General features: G+C 40.9%; 1 pseudogene; it reads left to right on the top strand.

The window, feature by feature from the left end:
• The first annotated feature begins 4661 nt into the window (after positions 1-4661).
• Positions 4662-25607, top strand: part of LOC147449978 (phosphatidylinositol 4-kinase gamma 4-like) — a 30643-nt pseudogene continuing 9697 nt past the window's right edge.

The raw sequence follows: 25607 nt of genomic DNA, 5'->3' as shown, positions 1-25607 counted from the left end.
ATGCACTTTATGTACCTGGGATCAAGAAGAATCTATTGTCTGTATCCGCACTTGCTACACTTGGACTTGTAGTCAAATTTGTGGATGACAGATGTACAGTTCATGATCTCAGTTTTGGTGATGAAATTGTTGCATCTGGGCTTTTGTGCCGTGGGCTCTATAAGCTCACTTTGTATGACAAGTGTGGACAAAATTTTGCAAATGCTGTTGCAGATTCAAGGGCTATTTCAGATGCAAAACTTTGGCATGCACGTTTTGGTCATCTGAATTTTGCCAGTTTGCTGCGTTTGCAGAAATCTGATATGGTTGCTTCTTTGCCGCCTCTTGAAGCACCTATCAAACATGTTTGTGAAGGCTGTATTCTGGGTAAAATGCAGCGTTCTAAGTTTCCAAAGGATGGTTCAGTTAGGGCCACATGCAGGTTGCAGCTTGTGCATAGTGACGTTTGTGGGCCCATGCAAACTCCGTCCTTGGGCAATTACCTGTACTTCGTGACTTTCATTGATGATTACTCCAGGCATGCGTGGGTATTTCCGCTTAAAGCGAAGTCCGAAGTTTTTATGTGCTTCAAACAATTTTTGGCTATGGCTGAAAATGTCTCAAAATGTACTATGGGCACCCTCCGTTCCGATCGAGGGGGGGAGTATATGTCTCATGAATTTAATGCATTTCTGGCTAGTCGTGGGATAAAACACCAATGTACAGTGCCTTATACACCTCAGCAAAATGGTGTTGCTGAGAGGAAAAACAGGTCACTAACGGAAATGGCACGATGTATGGTCAAAAGTCAAGCTTTGCCGCATTCTTTTTGGCTTGAGGCCATCATGTGTGCCACTTATGTACTTAACAGGTGCCCTACGAAAGCTTTGCAGTCTATTACTCCATATGAAGCATGGCATGATAGAAAACCTTCTATTGAGCACATGCGTGTTTTTGGCTGTTTGGCATATGCTTTGGTGCCACAAGTGCAGCGCAGAAAATTGGATGATAAGGCTGTCAAATGTATTTTTGTTGGTTATAGTGCTGAAAGCAAAGGTTACAGGTTGTATCATCCGCAAACAAAACGTATTTTGGTTTCACGGGATGTAGTGTTTGTGGAAGATTCTGTTCAACCCTTGCTGTCATGTACTAGAGACAGTAATGTAAGCTCACAGGACATTTATGACACTTTGTTGCCTCTTTTCAGTGGTGGAAATACGAATGTAAGTTCCAATGAGGCAAATGTACAGCCTATGGGGGTTTCTGAAAATGTTTTAGAACAGCCTATTACTGATGCAGATGTACATGATGTACTTGATGAGGAAAGGGCTGAAAATGAGCAGGCTAGAGGTATGCCAAAATGGCTGGTGCACACTTTGCGTGACAGTAAATTGGATGCACCTTTATCTAGTCGTACTCGTTCAGGCTCTCGCCATGCATCTTATGCATTAGATTGTTATGCTTTGGCTGTGTCTAGTTTACATGATGTTGAGGAGCCTCTGTCTTTTCATGAAGCACAGAATTCAGAAAATTGGATTGCTGCCATGAAATCAGAATATGATGCACTTATAGAGAATGACACATGGACTTTATGTGCTTTGCCTCCTGGCAAAAAGGCCATTGGTACGAAGTGGGTTTACAAGTTGAAACGCAAGCCGGATGGTGAGATCGATCGCCATAAGGCTCGACTTGTTGCAAAGGGTTATGCACAACAAAAAGGCATAGATTATGAAGAGACTTTTGCTCCCACTTGTCGTATGACTACTGTGCGTTTTCTATGTGCATTGGCAGCTCATTTTGGTTGGGATGTACATCAATCAGACATTGTTACTGCTTTCTTGAATGGTGACATATTTGAGGAAGTTTATGTAACGCAGCCTCGCGGTTTTGTCATAAAAGGACAAGAGGACAAAGTGTGCAAATGTAAGAAGGCTTTGTATGGGTTGAAGCAATCTCCTCGTGCTTGGTATGAGAAAGCTGACACTCATTTGGTTAAACGAGGCTTTCGTAACAGTCCAACAGAAAGCACATTGTATGTAAAGCGTGAGGATGATGTATTTCTCATTGTGGTTCTTTATGTTGATGATTTGCTGATCACTGGACCAAATGAGAGACATATTGCTGAATTTAAGGCTGATTTGAATGCTACTTTCAAGATGAAAGATTTAGGGCTGTTGCATCATTACTTGGGTATACAGTTTAAGCAGTGTGATGGTGGTATTGCCTTGTGTCAGAAAAGTTACATAGAGACATTGCTATGTAAGTTTGGACTTGAGGATTGCAAACCTATTGCCACTCCCATGGAAACAGGTTTGAAGTTGAGTCTACATGATGCTGGCGATCCTGCTGATGTCACTCTTTACCAAACTGCTGTTGGCTGCCTCATTTATGTATGCAACACGAGGCCAGATATTCAGTTTGCAGTCTCGCAGGTCAGCAGATTTATGCATAGCCCAGGGTCTAAGCATTGGCAGGCTGTCAAGAGGATTTTCCGCTACCTTAGTGGCACTTTACATCTTGGCTTGTTTTATCCCAAGGGGGGATCATTGCCGCCAGACTTACATGCTTTTTCGGACTCAGATTGGGCTGGTTGTTTTGACACGCGAGTGTCCACAAGTGGTTTTTGTTTCATGCTTGGCAGTTCATGTATATCATGGTTGAGCAAGAAGCAACCTACTGTGGCCACTTCGAGTTGTGAGGCTGAGTACAGGGCAGTCTTCACAGCTACGGTTGAGTGTGTATGGCTCAGACGCCTTATGGCTGACTTGGGTGTTGGGCAGGACACTGCCAACACTATCTACACTGACAGTCAGAGCGCATTGGCAGTTGCGAGGAACCCAGTTTTTCATGCTCGCACAAAGCACATTGAGGTGCATTACCACTATGTCAGGGAGAGGCTCTCAGCAGGAGAGATCAGCTTGGCTTATGTGCCAACACAGGACAACCTTGCAGATCTTTTCACAAAGGCATTGTCTCGTGAGAAGCTTGAAGCTTTCCGCAAAGCTTTGGGCTTACTCCCCTTTGTGGACTGATCCTGTCCTCAGGGCATGGCACTTCCCTTTACTCATGTGCCAGCTCTCGTTCACCGCATCACTCCAGGGGGGATTTGTTACCATATACATGTGGTAGTGATGTGTGTGAACACACTAGGACCGCCGGGGCATTTTTTCCCTCTTTAGGAGGTTTTTTCCCCCGTGCATTGTATATACGCCCATCACTCTAGGGCTATCTATCTTTCCATTGCACACTAAGTAACATACTCTCTATTGTGTGCCTTGAGCTTCCTTCGTCTTCTCCAAGCTGTGTGTGTTTCTCTGCAACCCTAATTCCAACAGATCAATGCATAACCAGCCCTCCATCCCCAAGAAGAAAACTCAAAAGCAAAGATTTTTAGATTTTTCAGAGTACCAGTTGAAGGAGGAGTCCAACCGCAAAGTCAAGAAGACCTTTGTTGGAGATCTCCTAGAAAAGAACCATGTTGCAAAATAGCATTTTTTATCATCACTAATCTTGGAAAAGCTATAGCAACCTACGGGTCAAAAATCATCTTCAAAGTTCGGCCAAAAATCGGCTTATTGTCTCCCTAGTGATAGATGCATGCAAAAATGAGTTTAATTGACAAAAGTGTTTGCATTAGCTTTTATAAAACCTGAATGCCATGAAACTCCCAAAAAAGTACAGATTCTATCATGTACATAATAATTGCTTTTCTTCTAAAGCATGAAACTGAACTTTTTCCCCATGAACCTCGTGTTTGGGTGATAAGTTAACACTTTGGTGAAGGCACAAGTGATTATAACTCCATTTGGGTAGTAAATTAGGCAAAACTCCCCGCTCTCTGAACAGACAGACAATTGAAGGTAAAAACACTTGAAACTGAATAGAACTTGACCAAACTTCTTGAAAAGTCTTTAAACACCTTATTGCAACTGTGGGAGGTGAAAGACTAGAAAAATTTGCAAAAACTCACCACTTAGATAATAAGCATGCTTAGTATCTAGGATGCTAAAAAAGCAAGACTTTGACCTTGTTTCAACTCCATTGGTATCAACATAGTGTAAGGATGCTCTGATTCAATTTTGGTAGAATTTGGACTTGTAAGTTGTCAGATAGGTGCAAAAATCTTTGAAACCAAACGGCAGACACAAAATTTCGTTTAGAAACCTCAAAACTGAACCAAACTTCATGAAGCTTGGTTTGTGGCTTGTTAAGAGTGTATACATCAAGTGCAAGCTAGAAAAGTTGAAAAATTACCTCATTTTGACCCTAGAGATAATAAGCGCTCTTAATATCTCATATCGCAAAATTTGAACTTTTGCAAGTTTTCTCAAAGGGGATTTGCGGATTGAGACCAAATTGAGCAAAAATTAAAATAACCTAATTAAGGACTTAGTGGGGACAAGTGCAAAATTGACCTTTTTGGCCTAGTAGATAATAAGCGGGCTTATTATTTTCTACTAGCCAGAGAGGTTCATTTTGACATTTTTTGGTCCACATAAATGATAGGCACCTTAAGCATTTAGCATAGCACGTTTGAAGTCATTTGGCGGGAGAGAGAGAGAGAGAGAGAGAGAGAGAGAGAGAGAGAGAGAGAGAGAGAGAGAGAGAGAGAGAGAGAGAGAGAGAGAGAGAGAGGGAATTACCTACTATGTCTGTTGTAGGTGCTTCTCATCATGGCTAGCATGAGAGACAAAGACGAGCCTCACACACCAGAATGCAGCAAAGCTACTCTAATAACATTCTTGGCATTGTTGCCCGTGAAACTGCCTTCAACGCAAACTCCCAAGCACATCATCGAACTATGCAAGCAAAGCAAGGACATTGCTCAAAAAGGTGATGTCAAGGATCCCAAGGCTACTCGTAAGACTACCCAAAAGGGTGTTTCTAGATCTACAAATGCAAGGTTTGTGGAACTTTTATAGGAATTGAATGAGTAACCTCTCGACGCTTTGGGGTTGACTGCACAGTCAGTCTCTAAGACATTTGAGGTTATCAAAGGGACCCTCTTTGGGAAGGTTGATAAGGACAACAGGTGATGTTGTGTGGTGATCTTTTGACATGCACAGTGTGCCTCAATAGTTGTATATATCTCATATTTTTTACGAAACTGATAATAATCCATTTTTGTGCTTGCCGGCGAGGTATGTTATGTAGCCCCTTTTTTGGCATGTTGATCGTATCCAACTTCAACATTGTGTGGACATGCCTCGAGATTTTCTCGAAGAATTATTAAAGCTTCCAAAAGAAGGTTTTTTGGAGAGAGAGAGAGAGAGAGAAAGAGAGAGGAGAGAGGAAAATGACCGTTTGCAGCAAAGCGTAACAATCACCGATTGTCTTTGCTTCTCTCTTGGGATTGATGAGAGTATCTTCATAGCACAATGATGATGGCTTAGTAAACTATTACTAATCACATCATACTATTCCTAGACTCTGAAGTGGTGACGGTTTGCTTCTTAAAAACTATGGATTGAAGCGTGCAAGGATTTTATGTAAAGCACTAGAGATTGATAATCTGGAGGCCGTAAGCTTTACTTCCAAGATACTTTAGTGAAGGATGATGGTCTCACAAATAAGAAGCGTGTGCATTTGGGTGTGAAAGTTTCAAGATAATAGGAAGTGACAATCAGAACAGTTAATGGCAAGGAGCATACTTTTAGAATTGATAGAATGAAGAGCATTCAAGACTTGAAATAGAGCTCATTAATGAAAGAATCTGCATTTACAGTTGTTACCATATACATGTGGTAGTGATGTGTGTGAACACACTAGGACCGCCGGGGCATTTTTTCCCTCTTTAGGAGGTTTTTCCCCCCGTGCATTGTATCTACGCCCATCACTCTAAGGCTATCTATCTTTCCATTTCACACTAAGTAATACACTCCCTATTGTGTGCCTTGAGCTTCCTTCGTCTTCTCCAAGCTGTGTGTGTTTCTCTGCAACCCTAATTCCAAAAATTGGTATCAGAGCAGGTCACGTCCTCCCTGGCTTAGTCGCAAGCTTCTCCATCACACGCCTGCTCACTTTCTCCGATTTCAGTGAGCTTTGGCGAGCGTTCGCAGGTCGACAAATATTTTGGGAGAGCTCGTAGAGTCTGGTCTACTCAGAATTTTGATTTGGGCTCATTTCGGCCTCCGTTTCCACTACAGGTAGTATTGCACAGGCTATTTCGTCATTTTGTGCATAATTTTTGTCAGTGCCATTTTCTGCATAACAGGTGCCTTATAGTCTTCTACGGTTTGTGCTATATAGCACGTGTTGTTCCCGCTCCGTTTCTCCTATTTTCGGGCAGTTTTCACATCGGGTGCAGCATTTACCATGGCTGACAACAACAACACAGATGTGTTCAAGATGTTTGTTGTTGAGGACATGTTGGATGGGGACAACTACCCTATGTGGGCTTATATGATGCAACATATACTTGTGTCAAAGGGTGTCTGGAACATTGTGCAGGGCATTGATGTACGTCCTGGTTCTGAGGATGTAGGCGATGTTGAGGATGTTGCAGGTCTTGCTGCAAGGATTGCAGCAATTAGAGTTGTTTTGCCTACGGCAGAACAAGCTCGTTGGAATGTTAAGGATGTGCAGGCTCATGCATTGTATGCGTTGTCTGTGAAGCACACCATTGTTCCTCATATCCGTTCAGCAAAATCTGCAAAACATGCTTGGGAAATATTGGCTGGTCTTTATGCAAGTCGCAATGAGGCTAAAATTTCTTTCCTGCGTAAAGAGCTAGAGTCGAAGATTATGCATGAGGAAGATGATATGGACACTTTCCTTGCTAGTGTCAAGGATATCAATGAGCAACTTATTTATGCAGGTGAAGTCCTTTCAGACAATTCCCTTGTGCACACTGTTCTTGATGCCTTACAAGATTCTTACCAGACTTTTGCTAGTACTTGGAGACTTATGACCCAAGGAAATCCAGAAGTTGTCAACTTTGATGCATTATGCACATTGCTGTTGCAAGAGTCACTTTCCAGAAAAAACAGGACTAGGCAGCATGCAGTTGAACAGGCTTTTATTGCTTCTCAAAGAAAGGGTGGTAACAGTAATGCAGCCACTTCTTATGGTTCTGCTGCGAGTGGCAAAAATTATGTTCATAATGCTTCTGCTGGCAGTAATTCGTCTGGAAATTCTGGTGATAAGGGCAAAAAAAAGATGCGTTGCCATTATTGTAAAGCTAATGATCACTTGATCAAGTCGTGTCCTAAGTTGAAGGCCAAAGAGGCTAAGAAGAAAGAGGGTGGTTCCACTGCAAATGCTGGTTCCACTACAAATGCAGCCATTGTTGAGTCTTCTGTGAAAGGAGACTGTGTTGCTGGTGTTGATGCAGAATGGGCTTTTAGCGCAGAGTGCACTTACAATCCTGTTGTCCATGATGCATGCTTGTCAGTTGTTGCTGCAGATTCACATGTGTGGTATTTCGACAGTGGTGCTACAAAGCACATTACCTCACATAGTGAATTGTTTACCTCTCTTGACTCTGTCCCTCATGGGAATTCAGTCACTTGTGCCAACAACGCCTCTTATCCAGTTCAGGGAGTTGGAAAGATTGTGCTCACTGCTGCTAATGGCAGCTCCTTCACACTTGTTGATGCACTTTATGTGCCTGGGATCAAGAAGAATCTCTTGTCTGTATCCGCACTTGCTAGACTTGGACTTGTAGTCAAATTTGTGGATGACAGATGTACAGTTCATGATCTCAGTTTTGGTGATGAAATTGTTGCATCTGGGCTTTTGTGCCGTGGGCTATATAAGTTCAGTTTGTATGACAAGTGTGGACAAAATTTTTCAAATGCTATTGTAGATTCAAGGACTATTTCAGATGCAAAACTTTGGCATGCACGTTTTGGTCATCTGAATTTTGCCAATTTGCTGCGTTTGCAGAAATCTGATATGGTTGCTTCTTTGCCGCCTCTTGAAGCACCTGTCAAACATGTTTGTGAAGGCTGTATTTTGGGTAAGATGCAGCGTTCTAAATTTCCAAAGGATGGTTCAGTTCGGGCCACATGCAGGTTGCAGCTTGTGCATAGTGATGTTTGTGGGCCCATGCAAACTCCGTCCTTGGGAAATTACCTGTACTTCGTGACATTCATTGATGATTACTCCAGGCATGCATGGGTATTTCCGCTTAAAGCAAAGTCCGAAGTTTTCATGTGCTTCAAACAATTTCTGGCTATGGCTAAAAATGTCTCGAAATGTACTATGGGCACCCTCCGTTCCGATCGAGGGAGGGAGTATATGTCTCATGAATTTAATGCATTCCTGGCTAGTCATGGGATAAAACACCAATGTACAGTGCCTTATACACCTCAGCAAAATGGTGTTGCTGAGAGGAAAAACAGGTCACTGGCGGAAATGGCACGATGGATGGTCAAAAGTCAAGCTTTGCCGCATTCTTTTTGGCTTGAGGCCATCATGTGTGCCACTTATGTACTTAACAGGTGTCCTACAAAAGCTTTGCAGTCTATTACTCCATATGAAGCATGGCATGATAGAAAGCCTTCTATTGAGCACATGCGTGTTTTTGGCTGTTTGGCATATGCTTTGGTACCACAAGTGCACCATAGAAAATTGGATGATAAGGCTGTCAAATGTATTCTTGTTGGTTATGGTGCTGAAAGCAAAGGTTACAGGTTGTATCATCCGCAAACAAAACGTATTTTGGTTTCACGGGATGTAGTGTTTGTGGAAGATTCTTTTCAGCCCTTGCTGTCATGTACTAGAGACAGTAAAATAAGCTCACGAGACATTTATGACACTTTGTTGCCTCTTTTCAGTGGTGGAAATACGAATGTAAGTTCCAATGAGGCAAATGTACAGCCTATGGGGGTTTCTGAAAATGTTTTAGATCGGCCTATTACTGATGCAGATGTACATGATGTACTTAATGAGGAAAGGGCTGAAAATGAGCAGGCTAGAGGTATGCCAAAATGGCTGGTGCACACTCTGCGTGACAGTAAATTGGATGCACCTTTATCTAGTCGTACTCATTGAGGCTCTCGCCATGCATCTTATGCATCAGATTGTTATGCTTTGACTGTGTCTAGCTTACATGATGTTGAGGAGCCTCTGTCTTTTGATGAAGCACAGAATTCAGAAAAATGGATGTCTACCATGCAATCAGAATATGATGCACTCATAGAAAATGACACGTGGACTTTATGTGATTTTCCTCCTGGCAAAAAGGCCATTGGTACAAAGTGGGTTTACAAGTTGAAACGCAAGCCGGATGGTGAGATTGATCGCCATAAGGCAGGACTTGTTGCAAAGGGTTATGCACAGCAAAAAGGCATAGATTATGAAGAGACTTTTGCTCCCACTTGTCGTATGACTACTGTGCGTTTTCTATTTGCATTGGCAGCTCATTTTGGTTGGGATGTACATCAATCAGACATTGTTAGTGCTTTCTTGAATGGTGACATATTTGAGGAAGTTTATGTAACGCAGCCTCGCGGTTTTGTCATAAAAGGACAAGAGGACAAAGTGTGCAGATGTAAGAAGGCTTTGTATGGGTTGAAGCAATCTCCTCGTGCTTGGTATGAGAAAGCTGACACTCAATTGGTTAAACGAGGCTTTCGTAACAGTCCAACAGAAAGCACATTGTATGTAAAGCGTGAGGGTGATGTACTTCTCATTGTGGTTCTTTATGTTGATGATTTGCTGATCACTGGACCAAATGAGAGACATATTGTTGAATTTAAGGCTGATTTGAATGCTACTTTCAAGATGAAAGATTTGGGACTGTTGCATCATTACTTGGGTATACAGTTTAAGCAGTGTGATGGTGGTATTACCTTGTGTCAGATAAGTTACATAGAGACATTGCTATGTAAGTTTGGACTTGAGGATTCCAAACCTATTGTCACTCCCATGGAAACACGTTTGAAGTTGAGTCTACATGATGCTAGCGATCCTGCTGATGTCACTCTTTACCAAACTGCTGTTGGCTGCCTCATTTATGTATGCAACACGAGGCCGGATATTCAGTTTGCAGTCTCACAGGTCATCAGATTTATGCATAGCCCAGGGTCTAAGCATTGGCAGGCTATCAAGAGGATTTTCCGCTACCTTAGTGGCACTTTACATCTTGGCTTCTTTTATCCCAAGGGGGGATCATTGCTGCCAGACTTACATGCTTTTTCGGACTCATATTGGGCTGGTTGTTTTGACACGCGAGTGTCCACAAGTGGTTTTTGTTTCATGCTTGGCAATTCATGTATATCATGGTTGAGCAAGAAGCAACCTATTGTGGCCACTTCGAGTTGTGAGGCTGAGTACGTGGCAGTCTTCACAGCTATGGTTGGGTGTGTATTGCTCAGACGCCTTATGGCTGATTTGGGTGTTGGAGAGGACACTGCCAACACTATCTACAGTGACAGTTAGAGCGCATTGGCAGTTGCGAGGAACCCAGTTTTTCATGCTCGCACAAAGCACATTGAGGTGCATTACCACTATGTCAGGGAGAGGCTCTCAGGAGGAGAGATCAGCTTGGCTTATGTGCCAACACAGGACAACCTTGCAGATCTTTTCACAAAGGCATTGTCTCCTGAGAAGCTTGAAGCTTTCCGCAAAGCTTTGGGCTTACTCCCCTTTGTGGACTGATCATGTCTTTAGGGCATGGCACTTCCCTTTACTCATGTGCCAGCTCTCGTTCACCGCATCACTCCAGGGGGGATTTGTTACCATATACATGTGGTAGTGATGTGTGTGAACACACTAGGACCGCCAGGGCATTTTTTCCCTCTTTAGGAGGTTTTTTCCCCCATGCATTGTATATACGCCCATCACTCTAGGGCTATCTATCTTTCCATTGCACACTAAGTAATACACTCTCTATTGTGTGCCTTGAGCTTCCTTCGTCCTCTCCAAGCTGTGTGTGTTTCTTTGCAACCCTAATTCCAACAACATCTAACAAGCAACAACTAGTGAGGAAAATTCAAAATCTCAAAGGATGAAATGCTAATTGCGTAATTTTCAATGGGGCAGATGATGCTATAGTGCACTTATTTTTAAGCAACATTGTAAAAGTAATAAGTCATGTTATTGGGGCTAACACAAGAGTTATTGGAAGTTTCTCAAAAAGTTAGGGGCAAACAACTTAATGTTGCACGGCAAAATCAGGATGTGAAAGCTTCTCAAAATGTACCATATCTTCAGTGGTGTAGATCTCATGGAGAGTGTTAAAATTGGTCTAGAAGAGGGACATGCTCTTGTTTTAGATCGTGATGGACCTTGAGGTGTATATTTTATGCAAGATGAACTTGAGACTTTCATTGTTGGAATTGTTAGACCAACTAGATGAGAAACTTGAGACTAGTTTCATTGTTGGAATTGTTAGACCAACTAGATGAGAAACCTATGGCTGTAAATAATTCTAAGGGTCTACCTATATGTAAGAATGGAAAAGGTCTTAAACGAGGGTGCTTTGTGTGGAGTGGCAGCTTTTCTTATGTATCATAAGGCTGATGATGAAAAATGTAGGTAAAAAGCTCATTGGTTTTGTAGGAGTCCCCTTAACAGCTTTGGTGAAATGCCACCATGAGTCTTTTGGCCGGTCAAAATTTGTGAAACTTACTTCATCCCTTCCAAAAATAGGGTCTCTTTAAATGTATGTACATGCTTGAAAAAATTGTGAAACTTACTTCATCCCTTCTGAAAATAGGGTCTCTTTAAATGTATGTACATGCTTGAAGACATTGTGACGAGCACAAGAGCCCGGCTCTTTTTCTTGTACAAGAAGTACACAAGATTGCTTTTCTTGACGCACGCCTTACTAATAATGACAAAAATGGTGGAAACATATTGTCTTGCAAGGAAGCAAATGATTTTGAATGGAAGCGGATGATTCTGAATGGAAGCGGATGCATGCAGAAGCGGATGATTCAAAATAAAAGCATGCATCAGGGAAATTATAGATTCCACAGGTTAAGTACTAACATCAAGCTCAAGTTGCTCCTTCCACGTGTAGTCACGATATGCAAAAGTTGCTCGAGTTGGTTGCTACACACATAGCTGCATTTTCCCATCACTATTTGAGCTCACTTTGATGGCTCAATGCAATGAGGGAACTCTACCCAATGTGTGAATGTGTGTGGCGAGAAGTGGTCCGCCTATTCATTCAGTGGAGAGTGCTAGACATAGAGAGAGAGAGAGAGAGTAGAGGAGGAGGAGACTGCAAGCCTTCTAGGCCTTGCTCACCTGCACCATGCCTCATACTCTCCCCCTTTCTTCCATTTTCACTTGAAGATAGCCATGGCAGACGACGGCCCAATAAAGGACACTAGAGTTTCCATTGCCCCCTCAATCTTCATGTGGATTAATGAGCATTGGCTAGCCTCTTTGGAATTATCTAGATATTTGGATTGGTACCTTCCTTGGATTATGAACGGTTGAAACATGTCCCCACCATATGTCAATCTAGGGTGCATGTGCAAGACTACTATGGGAGCTTTGGTAGATGCATCTACTGGGGAATATTATGAACATTGATCTGGCGAAAAATCTAGCCATATGAAAAAGGGTGAAAACATTAGCTATGTAGAAACCAAATTCTTTGGGTGGTAGTACTACATGATTGCATTTTTTTGTAGAGCTTCCATTGCATGTAATCCCATTTACTATAGTAAAGAGAGAATTACAACATCTCTCTCTCTCTCTCTCTCTCTCTCTCTCTCTCTCTCTCTCTCTCTCTCTCTCTCTAGTAATAAGCTTAGGTTTGTGGCTCTCTATCTTTTTGCCAATAAGAAGGTCAAGAAGATTGCAAATGAAGGGGGGTGTGGATAATCAAGGTAATAGAGTAAGTGAAGGGCAAAAGAGGTTGTCAAAGGTGCCATTGGGGTAGATGCACGGGAGGGCCACCAGGTGGTTCATGACACATCCTTCTGTGCCATGTGGGGAACTTGCAAATTAAAGGGTGGGAGACTGCACATATGGCAATGCTCAACCGTGATTGTGTATATACACAAGCACCATCCCTTGACATTGTTGCCTTTGAGATGGCGATATATTTTTATGAACATATCAAATAGCTATATGGTGGACGTATATTTTGAAAGTCGATGTGATCTATTGAAAGATTTAAAACAGACTCATATATTTTGAGAGTGGATGTGATATAGCGAAAGGTGTAAAATAGAGTGATAAATATATAGCATCCAAATTCTAATTACCTTGCGTGTGTCCATGATAACTTGTTCAATGTTAGCTGGTTGGTGAATATGTAATATGCATGACACAAGATGAGATTATGAATCTATGAGGATGGCTTGATACTTAGTATGTAGATGATATGAAGTATATATTTACAATATGAGGAATATGTTTAAAGTCACAAGGAAATTTTTTTCCATGAGAGAGGATGTTCATAGTAGCCCAAAAAATTCTTGGGGTTTGCATATTGAGCTTTTGAGGTGGCATATGTCTCTCATGTGGGAGAACATGGCGTATGCCAAGCTTGGGAAAAATGCTTGTTTTATAATGAGCATCTCTTTTCTTGAGATTGTGGCCCCTTGTGATTTGTGGCCTTGTAGTCAAAAAGACGATTGATGTTGGAGCAAAACAATTTATGTAAATTCAAAAAGGAATGCACATCAATAGCAAAATGAATATGCATCCGAATATAGAGTTCAATAATGACATGCCCCATCATTGAACGACACATATACAAGAAAGAATTACTCTCTTGTAGTATAACAAACATGAAGTAGTAGACAAATGACAGCCAATACATACCACCAAACAATGGCAGACCTTGCCAAAAAATTGGCCTATTAAAAAATGAAATACATGCTATGGACAAACAGAAATTAATTGTTAATGTAAAATTTATGCATTCACATGTTGGGGTAAGCCCAACTTGTGGTGACAAAGTGGTGTCTATCTATGAGGCTTGCATAAATTGGTTAGACCGGAGGTCCCTAACACCTTAAGGTTTTGGGGTCTGGATGGCTAGACCAATTTGTGGAACGTCACAGTTAAGCGCATATGCGCGGGAACAGTACTGGGATGGGTGACCTCCCAGGAAGTTGTTGCCCTCATGACCTACAACTGGTATCAGAGCCATGGTTCAAAGTCCAACCTCTGAGTCCGTGGAACAGGACATGTTGATGTTGACTTCAACCTCTGAGCTAGCTCCCGGCCACGTTGAAGCTCTCAACCTCTGAGCCTAGAAAAAGGCGGAACACGTTGGTACTCAAGGGGACGGGAAAGTCCCAAGTTTGGCTTAAGGGGGCGATTGTTGGGGTAAGCCCAACTTGTGGTGACAAAGTGGTGTCTATCTATGAGGCTTGCATAAATTGGTTAGACCGGAGGTCCCTAACACCTTAAGGTTTTGGGGTCTGGATGGCTAGACCAATTTGTGGAACGTCACAGTTAAGCGCATATGCGCGGGAACAGTACTGGGATGGGTGACCTTCCGGGAAGCTGTTGCCCTCATAACCTACATCACATATATTGTGTTTGGAGAATGCTTGTGTATTGGGGGGGGGGGGAAGGAAAAGAACCATACATAAGTATGGTGTGGTGGAGTTGGCAAGGTTCTCCACATTTTTAATAATTTATCATAGGAAATTTGCCCTTCTCTTCCCACTTTTATCCCCTCCAATGTTGAAGGCATGTTGAAGGGGGGCTTATGCTTCTCCTCTAGTGTTAGAGGGACAATTTTTCTTTTGTACAATCAAGATAATGAGAATATATTGTTACCTTTAATTTGTTTTAATTATTGCGGGAGCGCTGTTGTGGATGCACAACTAGCAAAACTAAATATGAACCTTGTGTCTCATAGCTTCCAAAACAAACAACAAGCGAGTGGCCTTCCCTTTGGGCAGATATATGGGCTCCATTTTAGTGGGATAAAGACACTTAGCACTGATATGATGACCAATGCCGAAGTGCATGTGATTTTATTTTATTTTTTGCAAAGACCTTACAATTGAGTTTGCTTGGCTATCGTTCTTCAACATGTATGTTTATGTATAATTGTTTTTTTAAAACCAAACACAAACTTTTGAAGAAGTTGAGTGAGAAGTATGGCACTATGTATATATATATATAGGCACACACACACATATAGGCTAGAGTGATGTTAATTTGGGTATACTTATTTTGGCATATTTTCACGTCTCCTTAGCTCTCTCTCTCTCTCTCTCTCTCTCTCTCTCTCTCTCTCTCACACACACACACACACACACACACACACACACACACACACATTGCTTGAGCCTCTGATCATTGCATTCCTTGAAGTCATGCACAATAATGAATTTGAGGAAAAGGAGAATTTTGGTTTCTTCATTAGCTATACATATCCGTTCATACTCTTGCTTCCTTGGACACCCTCTTTGTATCTTCCTACTACTATTCTCACTCTCTCTTTCTTAAACATCCTCTTTGCATCTTCCTACTATTATTCTCACTCTCTCTTTCTCTATGTCGCCCCCCATTGCTCTAAATGCCTTTGCACATGCAATTATGAAAATGAAGGAGGGTGCGGTTTCGAACTTTGAGAAAGCTACCATTGAAAGAATTTCCTGCACATGATGACTCCTTAGTGAGTGTAGACGCTAAGAAAATGGTGGGTTGCAACAAGCAATCTGTTATTTTTGCAAGATAAAGATAGATGCCACAACTAATGTTGTTTGCACCCTACTAATGCATGCTAGCCATGGTGACAAGCATATTTCTACCACGTTAGTTTCTACATGCCACGGTGGCTCGTGTCACTAACATCTATGTGGGGTTTGATGCATATTTTTTGCTAAGAGATAGAGAAGGAGAGAGCTTGAGCTCTTGCAAGCATGCGCACACACACACACACACACACACACACACACACACACACACACACACACACACAGATGGAGGCAAAGCCTTCTTCTACTTCTTCTTCACTAACTCAAGGTAAGAAGTCTACAATGCATAAAAGAGAAAATACAACATAAGGGGACATCAAGTGTGAACCGCTTGTGAGTGAGCTGGATGGATCAGTTTGCCATCACTCCGGTAGGTAGACCAAGTCGGTGTAGTTCAACTATAGTATCACTGGCAAAGATATCCATATCCATCAAAGTGAACAAGTGATGATGATGATCAATGATAGTCATCCAAGACTAGTAAATGTTAAACTTGATATGTCAACACTCCCCCTCCAACTCGGTGCCATCTCTCATATGCCAAGCATCACTCAAAATTGTCGTAGTTTTTACTCTCCAAGGGCCTTCATGAAGATATCTACAACCTCCTCGTCCATCGTCACATACTCAAGCCCATTGTTGGCTGCCAAGACCCTCTCTTTGATGAAGTGGTAATGCAACTCAATGTACTTCATCCTTGCATGAAGCAATGGGTTCCAAGGTTGTCACAATACATGAAAATTGGCCTCTGTACATGTACTCCAAAGTCTTGAAGTAGGGATCGCCACCATGCTACCTCACATGATGCCATTGTAGCACCCCTATACTCAGCCTCTGTACTCATCAATAGAAAAAACTATAGGTTGCTTCTTGATGCTCCATGTCAAAATAGCACTCCCAAATCCACTGGCACATGTACTACATGCCCAATCTGCATATGTATAACTATTGAGTTGCACAGCTAAAAGAGGGCACATCGATGTGCCCTCTTTTTTTGGGGAGTTTTTGTAATTAGTTCAACCGCCTAGAATGTGCCCTCTTTTGAATAGTGAAAGCAAAAAATAATTAATCTTTTCAAGAACATATAAACCTAATTTTGGTCTTTGAAGAAGCATATGGAGAATAAATTCAAAAACTATGAACCTAAGTTATGCAAGAAGCTTAGGAACATGTGAACCTAATTTTGTTCTTTGAAGAAGCATATGGAGAATAAATTCAAAAACTATGAACCTAAGTTATGCAAGAAGCTTAGGAGTCCACCTTTCTTAATTTAGGTAAGAGCTCTTGTAGACAACCGAGCCTTGATTTGGTTAAGAGCTTAGAAATCCGCCTTTTTGAAGATAGTAAATAGCTAATTTAGACACCCGAGTCTTGATTTAGCTAGGAGCTTAGCAATCCACCTTTCTTGATTTAGATGAACTTGAGTCTTCCTGCTTAAAAGGTGACTTCTCATTTCTTTCTATAGAGGGATGCATTGGGTCACATTTTCTCATGTTAAAATTGTACTAGACATACTATACATTGGCTCGCACCTCGATTTATTCATTACCTCGCAAGATTCCTCGCACCTCAGGCTTCCTTTCCACTTGAGAGGCTACCCTTCCACTTTGAGATTGAGCTTCCAAAATTGAAAGCTAGATTCGAACTCGACCGGTTGGCACCATGGCTCTCAGTCAAACCCTGTAACCAATCCAACTCGCGTGCATTGCTGCTACAGGAGCGTAGTCCATTCAATTAAAAAATAAAAACCCCGTCTGACCCCCTCATGGCTTTTTTCTTAGCCTTCACCTTGCTACCACCTTCTCCCATTGTCGCTTGCCTGCGTCTCCTTGCTGCTCATCGATCGTCAGCTGCCTGCGAGCCCGCATTGTCTACAGCACCCTTTCCCTTTCCTTCTCATTCACCAGAGGATCTTTTCGAATTCTCTGTAATAATCCATTTAAAGGGATTGGGTCCCCCCTACTTGGTGCAGAAACCAAAAAAAAACAAGTGAAAGGGTCACGGTGGCTTTCTAAAACAATAAGAAGTGATAAAATCATTATGTTGAGCTTAACTAGAATTATAGTAAGTGACACATTGTTCGGGAATGTCTCTTTTATTAAGAGATTAATATTTATATATACAATTAATTTATACACACACACACACACACATATATATATATATATATATATATATATATATATACACACACACATACATATATATATGTATGTATATATATACACACACATAATTCTAATAAATTCTACACACACACATTACACAGATGTGTGTGTGTGTGTGTGTGTGTGTGTATGTATATGTGTGTGTGTGTGTGTGTGTGTATACACACACTTAATGATATATATATGTGTGTATGTGTGTGTAGAATTTAATAGAATTGTGCAGAGTGAAGCTTTACTTTAGCATTCTAAAAGAATAGAATGCAAAAGAAGTCAAGCCATGTGAGTATGTGAAATGAAAGGTGAAATAAAAGATCCATTTAATATTTTAAAACCAAATAATATTTAAGGTAAGTCTCAATCTTCATTGAAAACATTGAAAGTATGCCTAAGTCAACTCTCCTATAAGGCTTCTTTTAAATGATAAGACAATGCTTAGTTGATGCCCTTGTTTCTTAAAAACACAAGATGATAGTGCACATGGCTTGCTCATTGTTCGGGGAAAAAAAGAAGGAACAAGGTGGAAAGTTACAAGAGGATCAAAAGAATAAAAGAGTGGGTGTGACCCACTAGTCATTGCTCCACTCTATAGAAATAGGAAAACAATTAAACATTGTTTTTTGAGAGAGGAAACAAGAAAGTGACATTAATTTTTCAAAACATTTGTTATGATAATTAAATATTATTTCTTAAAAAGTGTAACAATAAACTATTTAGTTTACAATATATTTCAAAAAAGATATCAAAACATTTGTTATCACAATTAAATATTATGTTTCTTAGAAAAAGTGTAATAATAAACTATTTAGACTACAATATATTCCAAAAACATAAAAAAAAGAATGTTTGAAAAACCACTTGGAAGCTTTGTAGCAAAGTGAGAAACAAGGTAAAGATTTACGGTGGCCTGAGAGAGAGAGAGAGAGAGAGAGAGATCTCGACTTCAACGAAGTGAGAGAGTTTGGGGGGGGGGCACTCCCATATGCACACGTTAAAATCCAAAAACGTTCAAATGCCACATGGAGAACATCCAACAATTCAATACAATGGTAAAGGAATTGCGCCAAAAAAACTTCGCTTTTCTTTATACCCTTATGTAGGAGTGTTATATTAATTGACCTTATGAAAACACAAAGCGTATAAAATATTAATAAGAGTTTAGGAATTGATCTAATTCTTGTAAAACAAATTACACAATAAAATGATGCATGGTATTAAATGAACGAAATCCATAATACCTTTAGGATAGAAATGAATATTAAAAATGTCTAAACCTAATCTCCCTACATGCACTAAAATAACAAAGTGACATTTACAGATCAAAACAAAAAGTTGAAAAAAAAATCTTAGTTGTGAAAAAATTCTGAAGCTAATCTCTAATAATAATACGTGCACTAAAGTAATAAGGTGACATTTGCATGTCAAAACCAAAAGTCAAAAAAAAATCTTAATGGTGAAAAAATTCTTTCATTTAAGGACAATTTATAATTTTTAGTTAGAAATTGTTTGTAAATGAAAAGAAAATTTACAAGGAAAAAAGTATGTTTTAAATCAAAAAGTTGACAAAAAAGTCATTAGATCCGTAAATGAAGAGATCCATTTATAAACTAAACAAAGATTTTAAACAAGTGAAAGGGTCACGACGGCTTTCAAAAACAATAAGACAGTGATAAAATTGTTTAAACTGGTATCAGTGTTTGGAAAAAGATTGCATCAACTGTTACCATATACATGTGGTAGTGATGTGTGTGAACACACTAGGACCGTTGGGGCATTTTTTCCCTCTTTAGGAGGTTTTTTCCCCCGTGCATTGTATGTACGCCCATCACTCTAGGGCTATCTATCTTTCCATTGCACACTAAGTAACACACTCTCTATTGTGTGCCTTGAGCTTCCTTCGTCTTCTCCAAGCTGTGTGTGTTTCTCTGCAACCCTAATTCCAACAATTGGTATCAAAGCAGGTCACGTCCTCCCGGGCTTAGTCGCCAGCAGCTCCAGCACACGCCTGCTCACTTTCTCCGATTTCAGTGAGCTTTGGCGAGCATTCGCAGGTCGACAAATATTTTGGGAGAGCTCGTAGAGTCTGGTCTACTCAGAATTTTGATTTGGACTTATTTCGGCCTCCGTTTCCACTACAGGCAGTACTGCACAAGCTATTTCGTCATTTTGTGCAGAATTTCTGTCAGTGCCGTTTTCTGCATAACAGGTGCCTTATAGTCTTCTACGGTTTGTGCTATATAGCACAGGTTGTTTCCCGCTCCATTTCTCCTATTTTCGGGCAGTTTTCACATCAGGTGCAGCATTTACCATGGCTGACAACAACAACACAGATGTGTTCAAGATGTTTGCTGCTGAGGACAGGTTGGATGGGGACAACTATCCTATGTGGGCTTATATGATGCAACATGTTCTTCTGTCAAAAGGTGTCTGGAACATTGTGCAGGGCATTAATGTACGTCCTAGTTTTGAGGATGTAGGCGATGTTGAGGATGTTGCAGGTCTTGCTGCAAGGATTGCAGCAATTAATGTTGTTTTGCCTAGGCAAAACAAGCTCGTTGGGATGTTAAGGATGCGCAGGCTCATGCATTGATTGCGTTGTCTATGAAGCGCACCATTGTTCCTCACATCCGTTCAGCAAAATCAGCACAACAGGCTTGGGATATTCTAGCTGGTCTTTATGCAAGCCGCAATGAGGCTAAAATTGCTTTGCTGCGTAAAGAGCTGGAGTCGAAGATTATGCATGAGGAAGATGATATGGACACTTTCCTTGCTAGTGTCAAGGATATCAATGAGCAGCTTATTTCTGCAGGTGAAGTCCTTTCAGACAATTCCCTTGTGCACACTGTTCTTGATGCCTTACCAGATTCTTACCAGACTTTTGCTAGTACTTGGAGACTTATGACCCAAGGAAATCCAGAAGTTGTCAACTTTGATGCATTATGCACATTGCTGTTGTAAGAGTCACTTTCCAGAAAAAACAGGACTAGGCAGCGTGCAGTTGAACAGGCTTTTATTGCTTCTCAAAGAAAGGGTGGTAACAGTAATGCAGCCACTTCTTATGGTTCTGCTGCGAGTGGCAAAAATTATGTTCATAATGCTTCTGCTGGCAGCAATTCGTCTGGAAATTCTGGTGATAAGGGCAAAAAAAAGATGCGTTGCCATTATTGTAAAGCTAATGATCACTTGATCAAGTCGTGTCCTAAGTTGAAGGCCAAAGAGGCTAAGAAGAAAGAGGGTGGTTCCACTGCAAATGCTGGTTCCACTACAAATGCAGCCATTGTTGAGTCTTCTGTGAAAGGAGACTGTGTTGCTGGTGTTGATGCAGAATGGGCTTTTAGCGCAGAGTGCACTTACAATCCTGTTGTCCATGATGCATGCTTGTCAGTTGTTGCTGCAGATTCACATGTGTGGTATTTCGACAGTGGTGCTACAAAGCACATTACCTCACATAGTGAATTGTTTACCTCTCTTGAGTCTGTCCCTCATGGGAATTCAGTCACTTGTGCCAACAACGCCTCTTATCCAGTTCAGGGAGTTGAGAAATTACCTGTACTTCGTGACTTTCATTGATGATTACTCCAGGCATGCATGGGTATTTCCGCTTAAAGCAAAGTCCGAAGTTTTTATGTGCTTCAAACAATTTCTGGCTATGGCTGAAAATGTCTCGAAATGTACTATGGGCACCCTCCGTTCCGATCGAGGGGGGGAGTATATGTCTCATGAATTTAATGCATTTCTGGCTAGTCGTGGGATAAAACACCAATGTACAGTGCCTTATACACCTCAGCAAAATGGTGTTGCTGAGAGGAAAAACAGGTCAATAACAGAAATGGCACGATGTATGGTCAAAAGTCAAGCTTTGCCGCATTCTTTTTGGCTTGAGGCCATCATGTGTGCCACTTATGTACTTAATAGGTGTCCTATGAAAGCTTTGCAGTCTAGTACTCCATATGAAGCATGGCATGATAGAAAGCCTTCTATTGAGCACATGCATGTTTTTGGTTGTTTGGCATATGCTTTGGTGCCACAAGTGCAGCGCAAAAAATTGGATGATAAGGCTGTCAAATGTATTTTTGTTGGTAATAGTCTTGAAAGCAAAGGTTACAGGTTGTATCATCCGCAAACAAAACGTATTCTGGTTTCTCTGGATGTAGTGTTTGTGGAAGATTCTGTTCAGCCCTTGCTGTCATGTACTAGAGACACTAATGTAAGCTCACAAGACATTTATGACACCTTGGTGCCTCTTTTCAGTGGTGGAAATACGAATGTAAGTTCCAATGAGGCAAATGTACAGCCTATGGGGGTTTCTGAAAATGTTTTAGATCAGCCTATTACTGATGCAGATGTACATGATGTACTTGATGAGGAAAGGGCTGAAAATGAGCAGGCTCGAGGTATGCCAAAATGGCTGGTGCACACTTTGCGTGACAGTAAATTGGATGCACCTTTGTCTAGTCGTACTCATTCAGGCTCTCGCCATGCATCTTATGCATCAGATTGTTATGCTTTGGCTGTGTCTAGTTTGCCTGATGTTGAGGAGCCTCTGTCTTTTGATGAAGCACAGAATTCAGAAAATTGGATGGCTACCATGCAATCAGAATATGATGCATTTATAGAAAATGACACATGGACTTTATGTGATTTGCCTCCTGGCAAAAAGGCCATTGGTACGAAGTGGGTTTACAAGTTGAAACGCAAGCCGGATGGTGAGATTGATCGCCATAAGGCAGGACTTGTTGCAAAGGGTTATGCACAGCAAAAAGGCATAGATTATGAAGAGACTTTTGCTCCCACTTGTCGTATGACTACTGTGCGTTTTCTATGTGCATTGGCATCTCATTTTGGTTGGGATGTACATCAATCAGACATTGTTAGTGCTTTCTTGAATGGTGACATATTTGAGGAAGTTTATGTAATGCAGCCTCGCGGTTTTGTCATAAAAGGACAAGAGGACAAAGTGTGCAAATGTAACAAGGCTTTGTATGGGTTGAAGCAATCTCCTCGTGCTTGGTATGAGAAAGCTGACACTCATTTGGTCAAACAAGGCTTTTGTAACAGTCCAACAGAAAGCACATTGTATGTAAAGCGTGAGGGTGATGTATTTCTCATCGTGGTTCTTTAAGTTGATGATTTGCTGATCACTCGACCAAATGAGAGACATATTGTTGAATTTAAGGCTGATTTGAATGCTACTTTCAAGATGAAAGATTTGGGGCTGTTGCATCATTACTTGGGTATACAGTTTAAGCAGTGTGATGGTGGTATTGCCTTGTGTCAGAAAAGTTACATAGAGACATTGCTATGTAAGTTTGGACTTGAGGATTGCAAACCTATTGCCACTCCCATGGAAACAGGTTTGAAGTTGAGTCTATATGATGCTGGCGACCGGATATTCAATTTGCAGTCTCACAGGTCAACAGATTTATGCATAGCCCAGGGTCTAAGCATTGGCAGGCTATCAAGAGGATTTTCCGCTACCTTAGTGGCACTTTACATCTTGGCTTCTTTTATCCCAAGGGGGGATCATTGCCGCCAGACTTACATGCTTTTTCAGACTCATGTTGGGCTGGTTGTTTTGACACGCGAGTCCACAAGTGGTTTTTGTTTCATGCTTGGCAGTTCATGTATATCATGGTTGAGCAAGAAGCAACCTACTGTGGCCACTTCGAGTTGTGAGGCTGAGTACAGGGCAGTCTTCACAGCTACGGTTGAGTGTGTATGGCTCAGACGCCTTATGGCTGATTTGGGTGTTGGACAGGACACTGCCAACACTATCTACACTGACAGTCAGAGCGCATTGGCAGTTGCGAGGAACCCAGTTTTTCATGCTCGTACAAAGCACATTGAGGTGCATTACCACTATGTCAGGGAGAGGCTCTCAGCATGAGAGATTAGCTTGGCTTATGTGCCAACACAAGACAACCTTGCAGATCTTTTCACAAAGGCATTGTCTCGTGAGAAGCTTGAAGCTTTCCGCAAAGCTTTGGGCTTACTCCCCTTTGTGGACTGATCCTGTCCTCAGGGCATGGCACTTCCCTTTACTCATGTGCCAGCTCTCGTTCACCGCATCACTCCAGGGGGGATTTGTTACCATATATACATGTGGTAGTGATGTGTGTGAACACACTAGGACCGCCGGGGCATTTTTTCCCTCTTTAGGAGGTTTTTCCCCCGTGCATTGTATATACGCCCATCACTCTAGGGCTATCTATCTTTCCATTGCACACTAAGTAACACACTCTCTATTGTGTGCCTTGAGCTTCCTTCGTCTTCTCCAAGCTATGTGTGTTTCTGTGCAACCCTAATTCCAACATCAACTTAGTTTGGAGCCAATTAAAAATCGAGACTAGCTAGCTGCAAACCATGGTAAATGAAAGAGAAACGGATGAAATATGTGATAAAGTTGTCCAAACATCTTGCAAATCTCAAAAATTTTGCTAGGTTTTCCTGTTTTTTTCTTTGTAAGGAGGAAATTCGATCAGCATCCGCTTAATAAAAGAAACTTTCTTGAATGTTAACACTAATTGGAATCAAATATAAAATGAAAGAAATGTAAAGCCATGTGAAGTTGTGAAATGAAAAGAACTAATTAATATACATGTGTGTGTAGAATTTATTAGAAAGCTTCACTTTAGCATTCTAAAACAATAGAATGTAAAAAAAACATATCTGTGTGTGTGTGTAAAATTTACTAAAATTATGTAAGGTGAAACTTTACTTTAGCATTTTAAAACAATAGAATGGAAGAAAAGTAAAGATAGGATGTGAAATGAAAGGTAAGTCTCCATCATGCGCTGAAAACTAGGAAAGTCCCCATAACCCAACCCAACACTAAGTCCCCATAACCCAACCCAACACTAAGGGTTTCTTTTAGAAAGCCAAAAAAGCACAACAAGATGAGAAACAACAAACATTTTCGAGCAACTAAGGCCAAATAACCATAGGCAAAATAAGTACTTGCATTCGTTAAAGAAGATCTCTCTCTACATGCAATCACATATGTGTGCTCCTCGAAGGTCTATGGCCAAGAAAGGAATTCGCGATTGAATTGTTGGCCAGAGACTATTAGAGAAAGATGTTTTGCCTGGAGATGCTTTGGACGATATGCATGCCAAATGGGGTACTATCACAAAATCATGAGTTCTTGTTGGGCATCCTCTTTGCGATGCAATTACTTGAAACGTATTGATTTTAAGATATGCCGAAGATGGTTTTGGGAAGGGAGCTCTCGGTTGTATTAACCATATGCAAAGGGAAGGCCTTTCTCCAAATGAATCAAATAAGCAAAAATAAATAAATCATGAGGCAAAATTTTTGACTACATTTTTAAATCGTTAAAGTCAAAAAAGCATTTTAATAGATTAATAACGAGGCCCTATTTGAATATCCGAAAGATGTACATCGTTTCAAGGCTAATTCTAAATAAAGGCACATCGATGTGCCCATTTCCAAGCACTAATATCAATGCAAATAGATATCTTTAATTTCAATGCAAAATAATCTCTTATTTACACTACTATGAGTCAGTGGTCAATTCCTTAACTACGTCGATGCTAAAAGAGTGTTTACTTGATCCCTCGTGAAAGAGGGCACATTGACATGCCCTCTTTTGGAGGGTTGAAAGAAAAAATTCTCTCTTTTGGATAATTAAAAGAGGGCATGTCAACGTGCCCTCTTTTAAACAGCTCAAAGTATAAATTAAGTAATTTTTTCAAGAACATACAAACCTAAATTTGGTCTTTGAAGAAGCATATGGAGAACAGATTCAAAAACTATGAACCTTTCTTAATTTAGGTAAGAGCTCTTGTAGACAATATATCGAGTCTTCATT

Source organism: Adiantum capillus-veneris, chromosome 10 (genome assembly GCF_014529385.1).
Source record: "Adiantum capillus-veneris isolate H3 chromosome 10, ASM1452938v2, whole genome shotgun sequence".
In the NCBI taxonomy this organism is placed as follows: domain Eukaryota; kingdom Viridiplantae; phylum Streptophyta; class Polypodiopsida; order Polypodiales; family Pteridaceae; genus Adiantum; species Adiantum capillus-veneris.
Note: the sequence above shows the minus strand (reverse complement) of the source record. Positions and strands in the feature narration are given on the sequence as shown.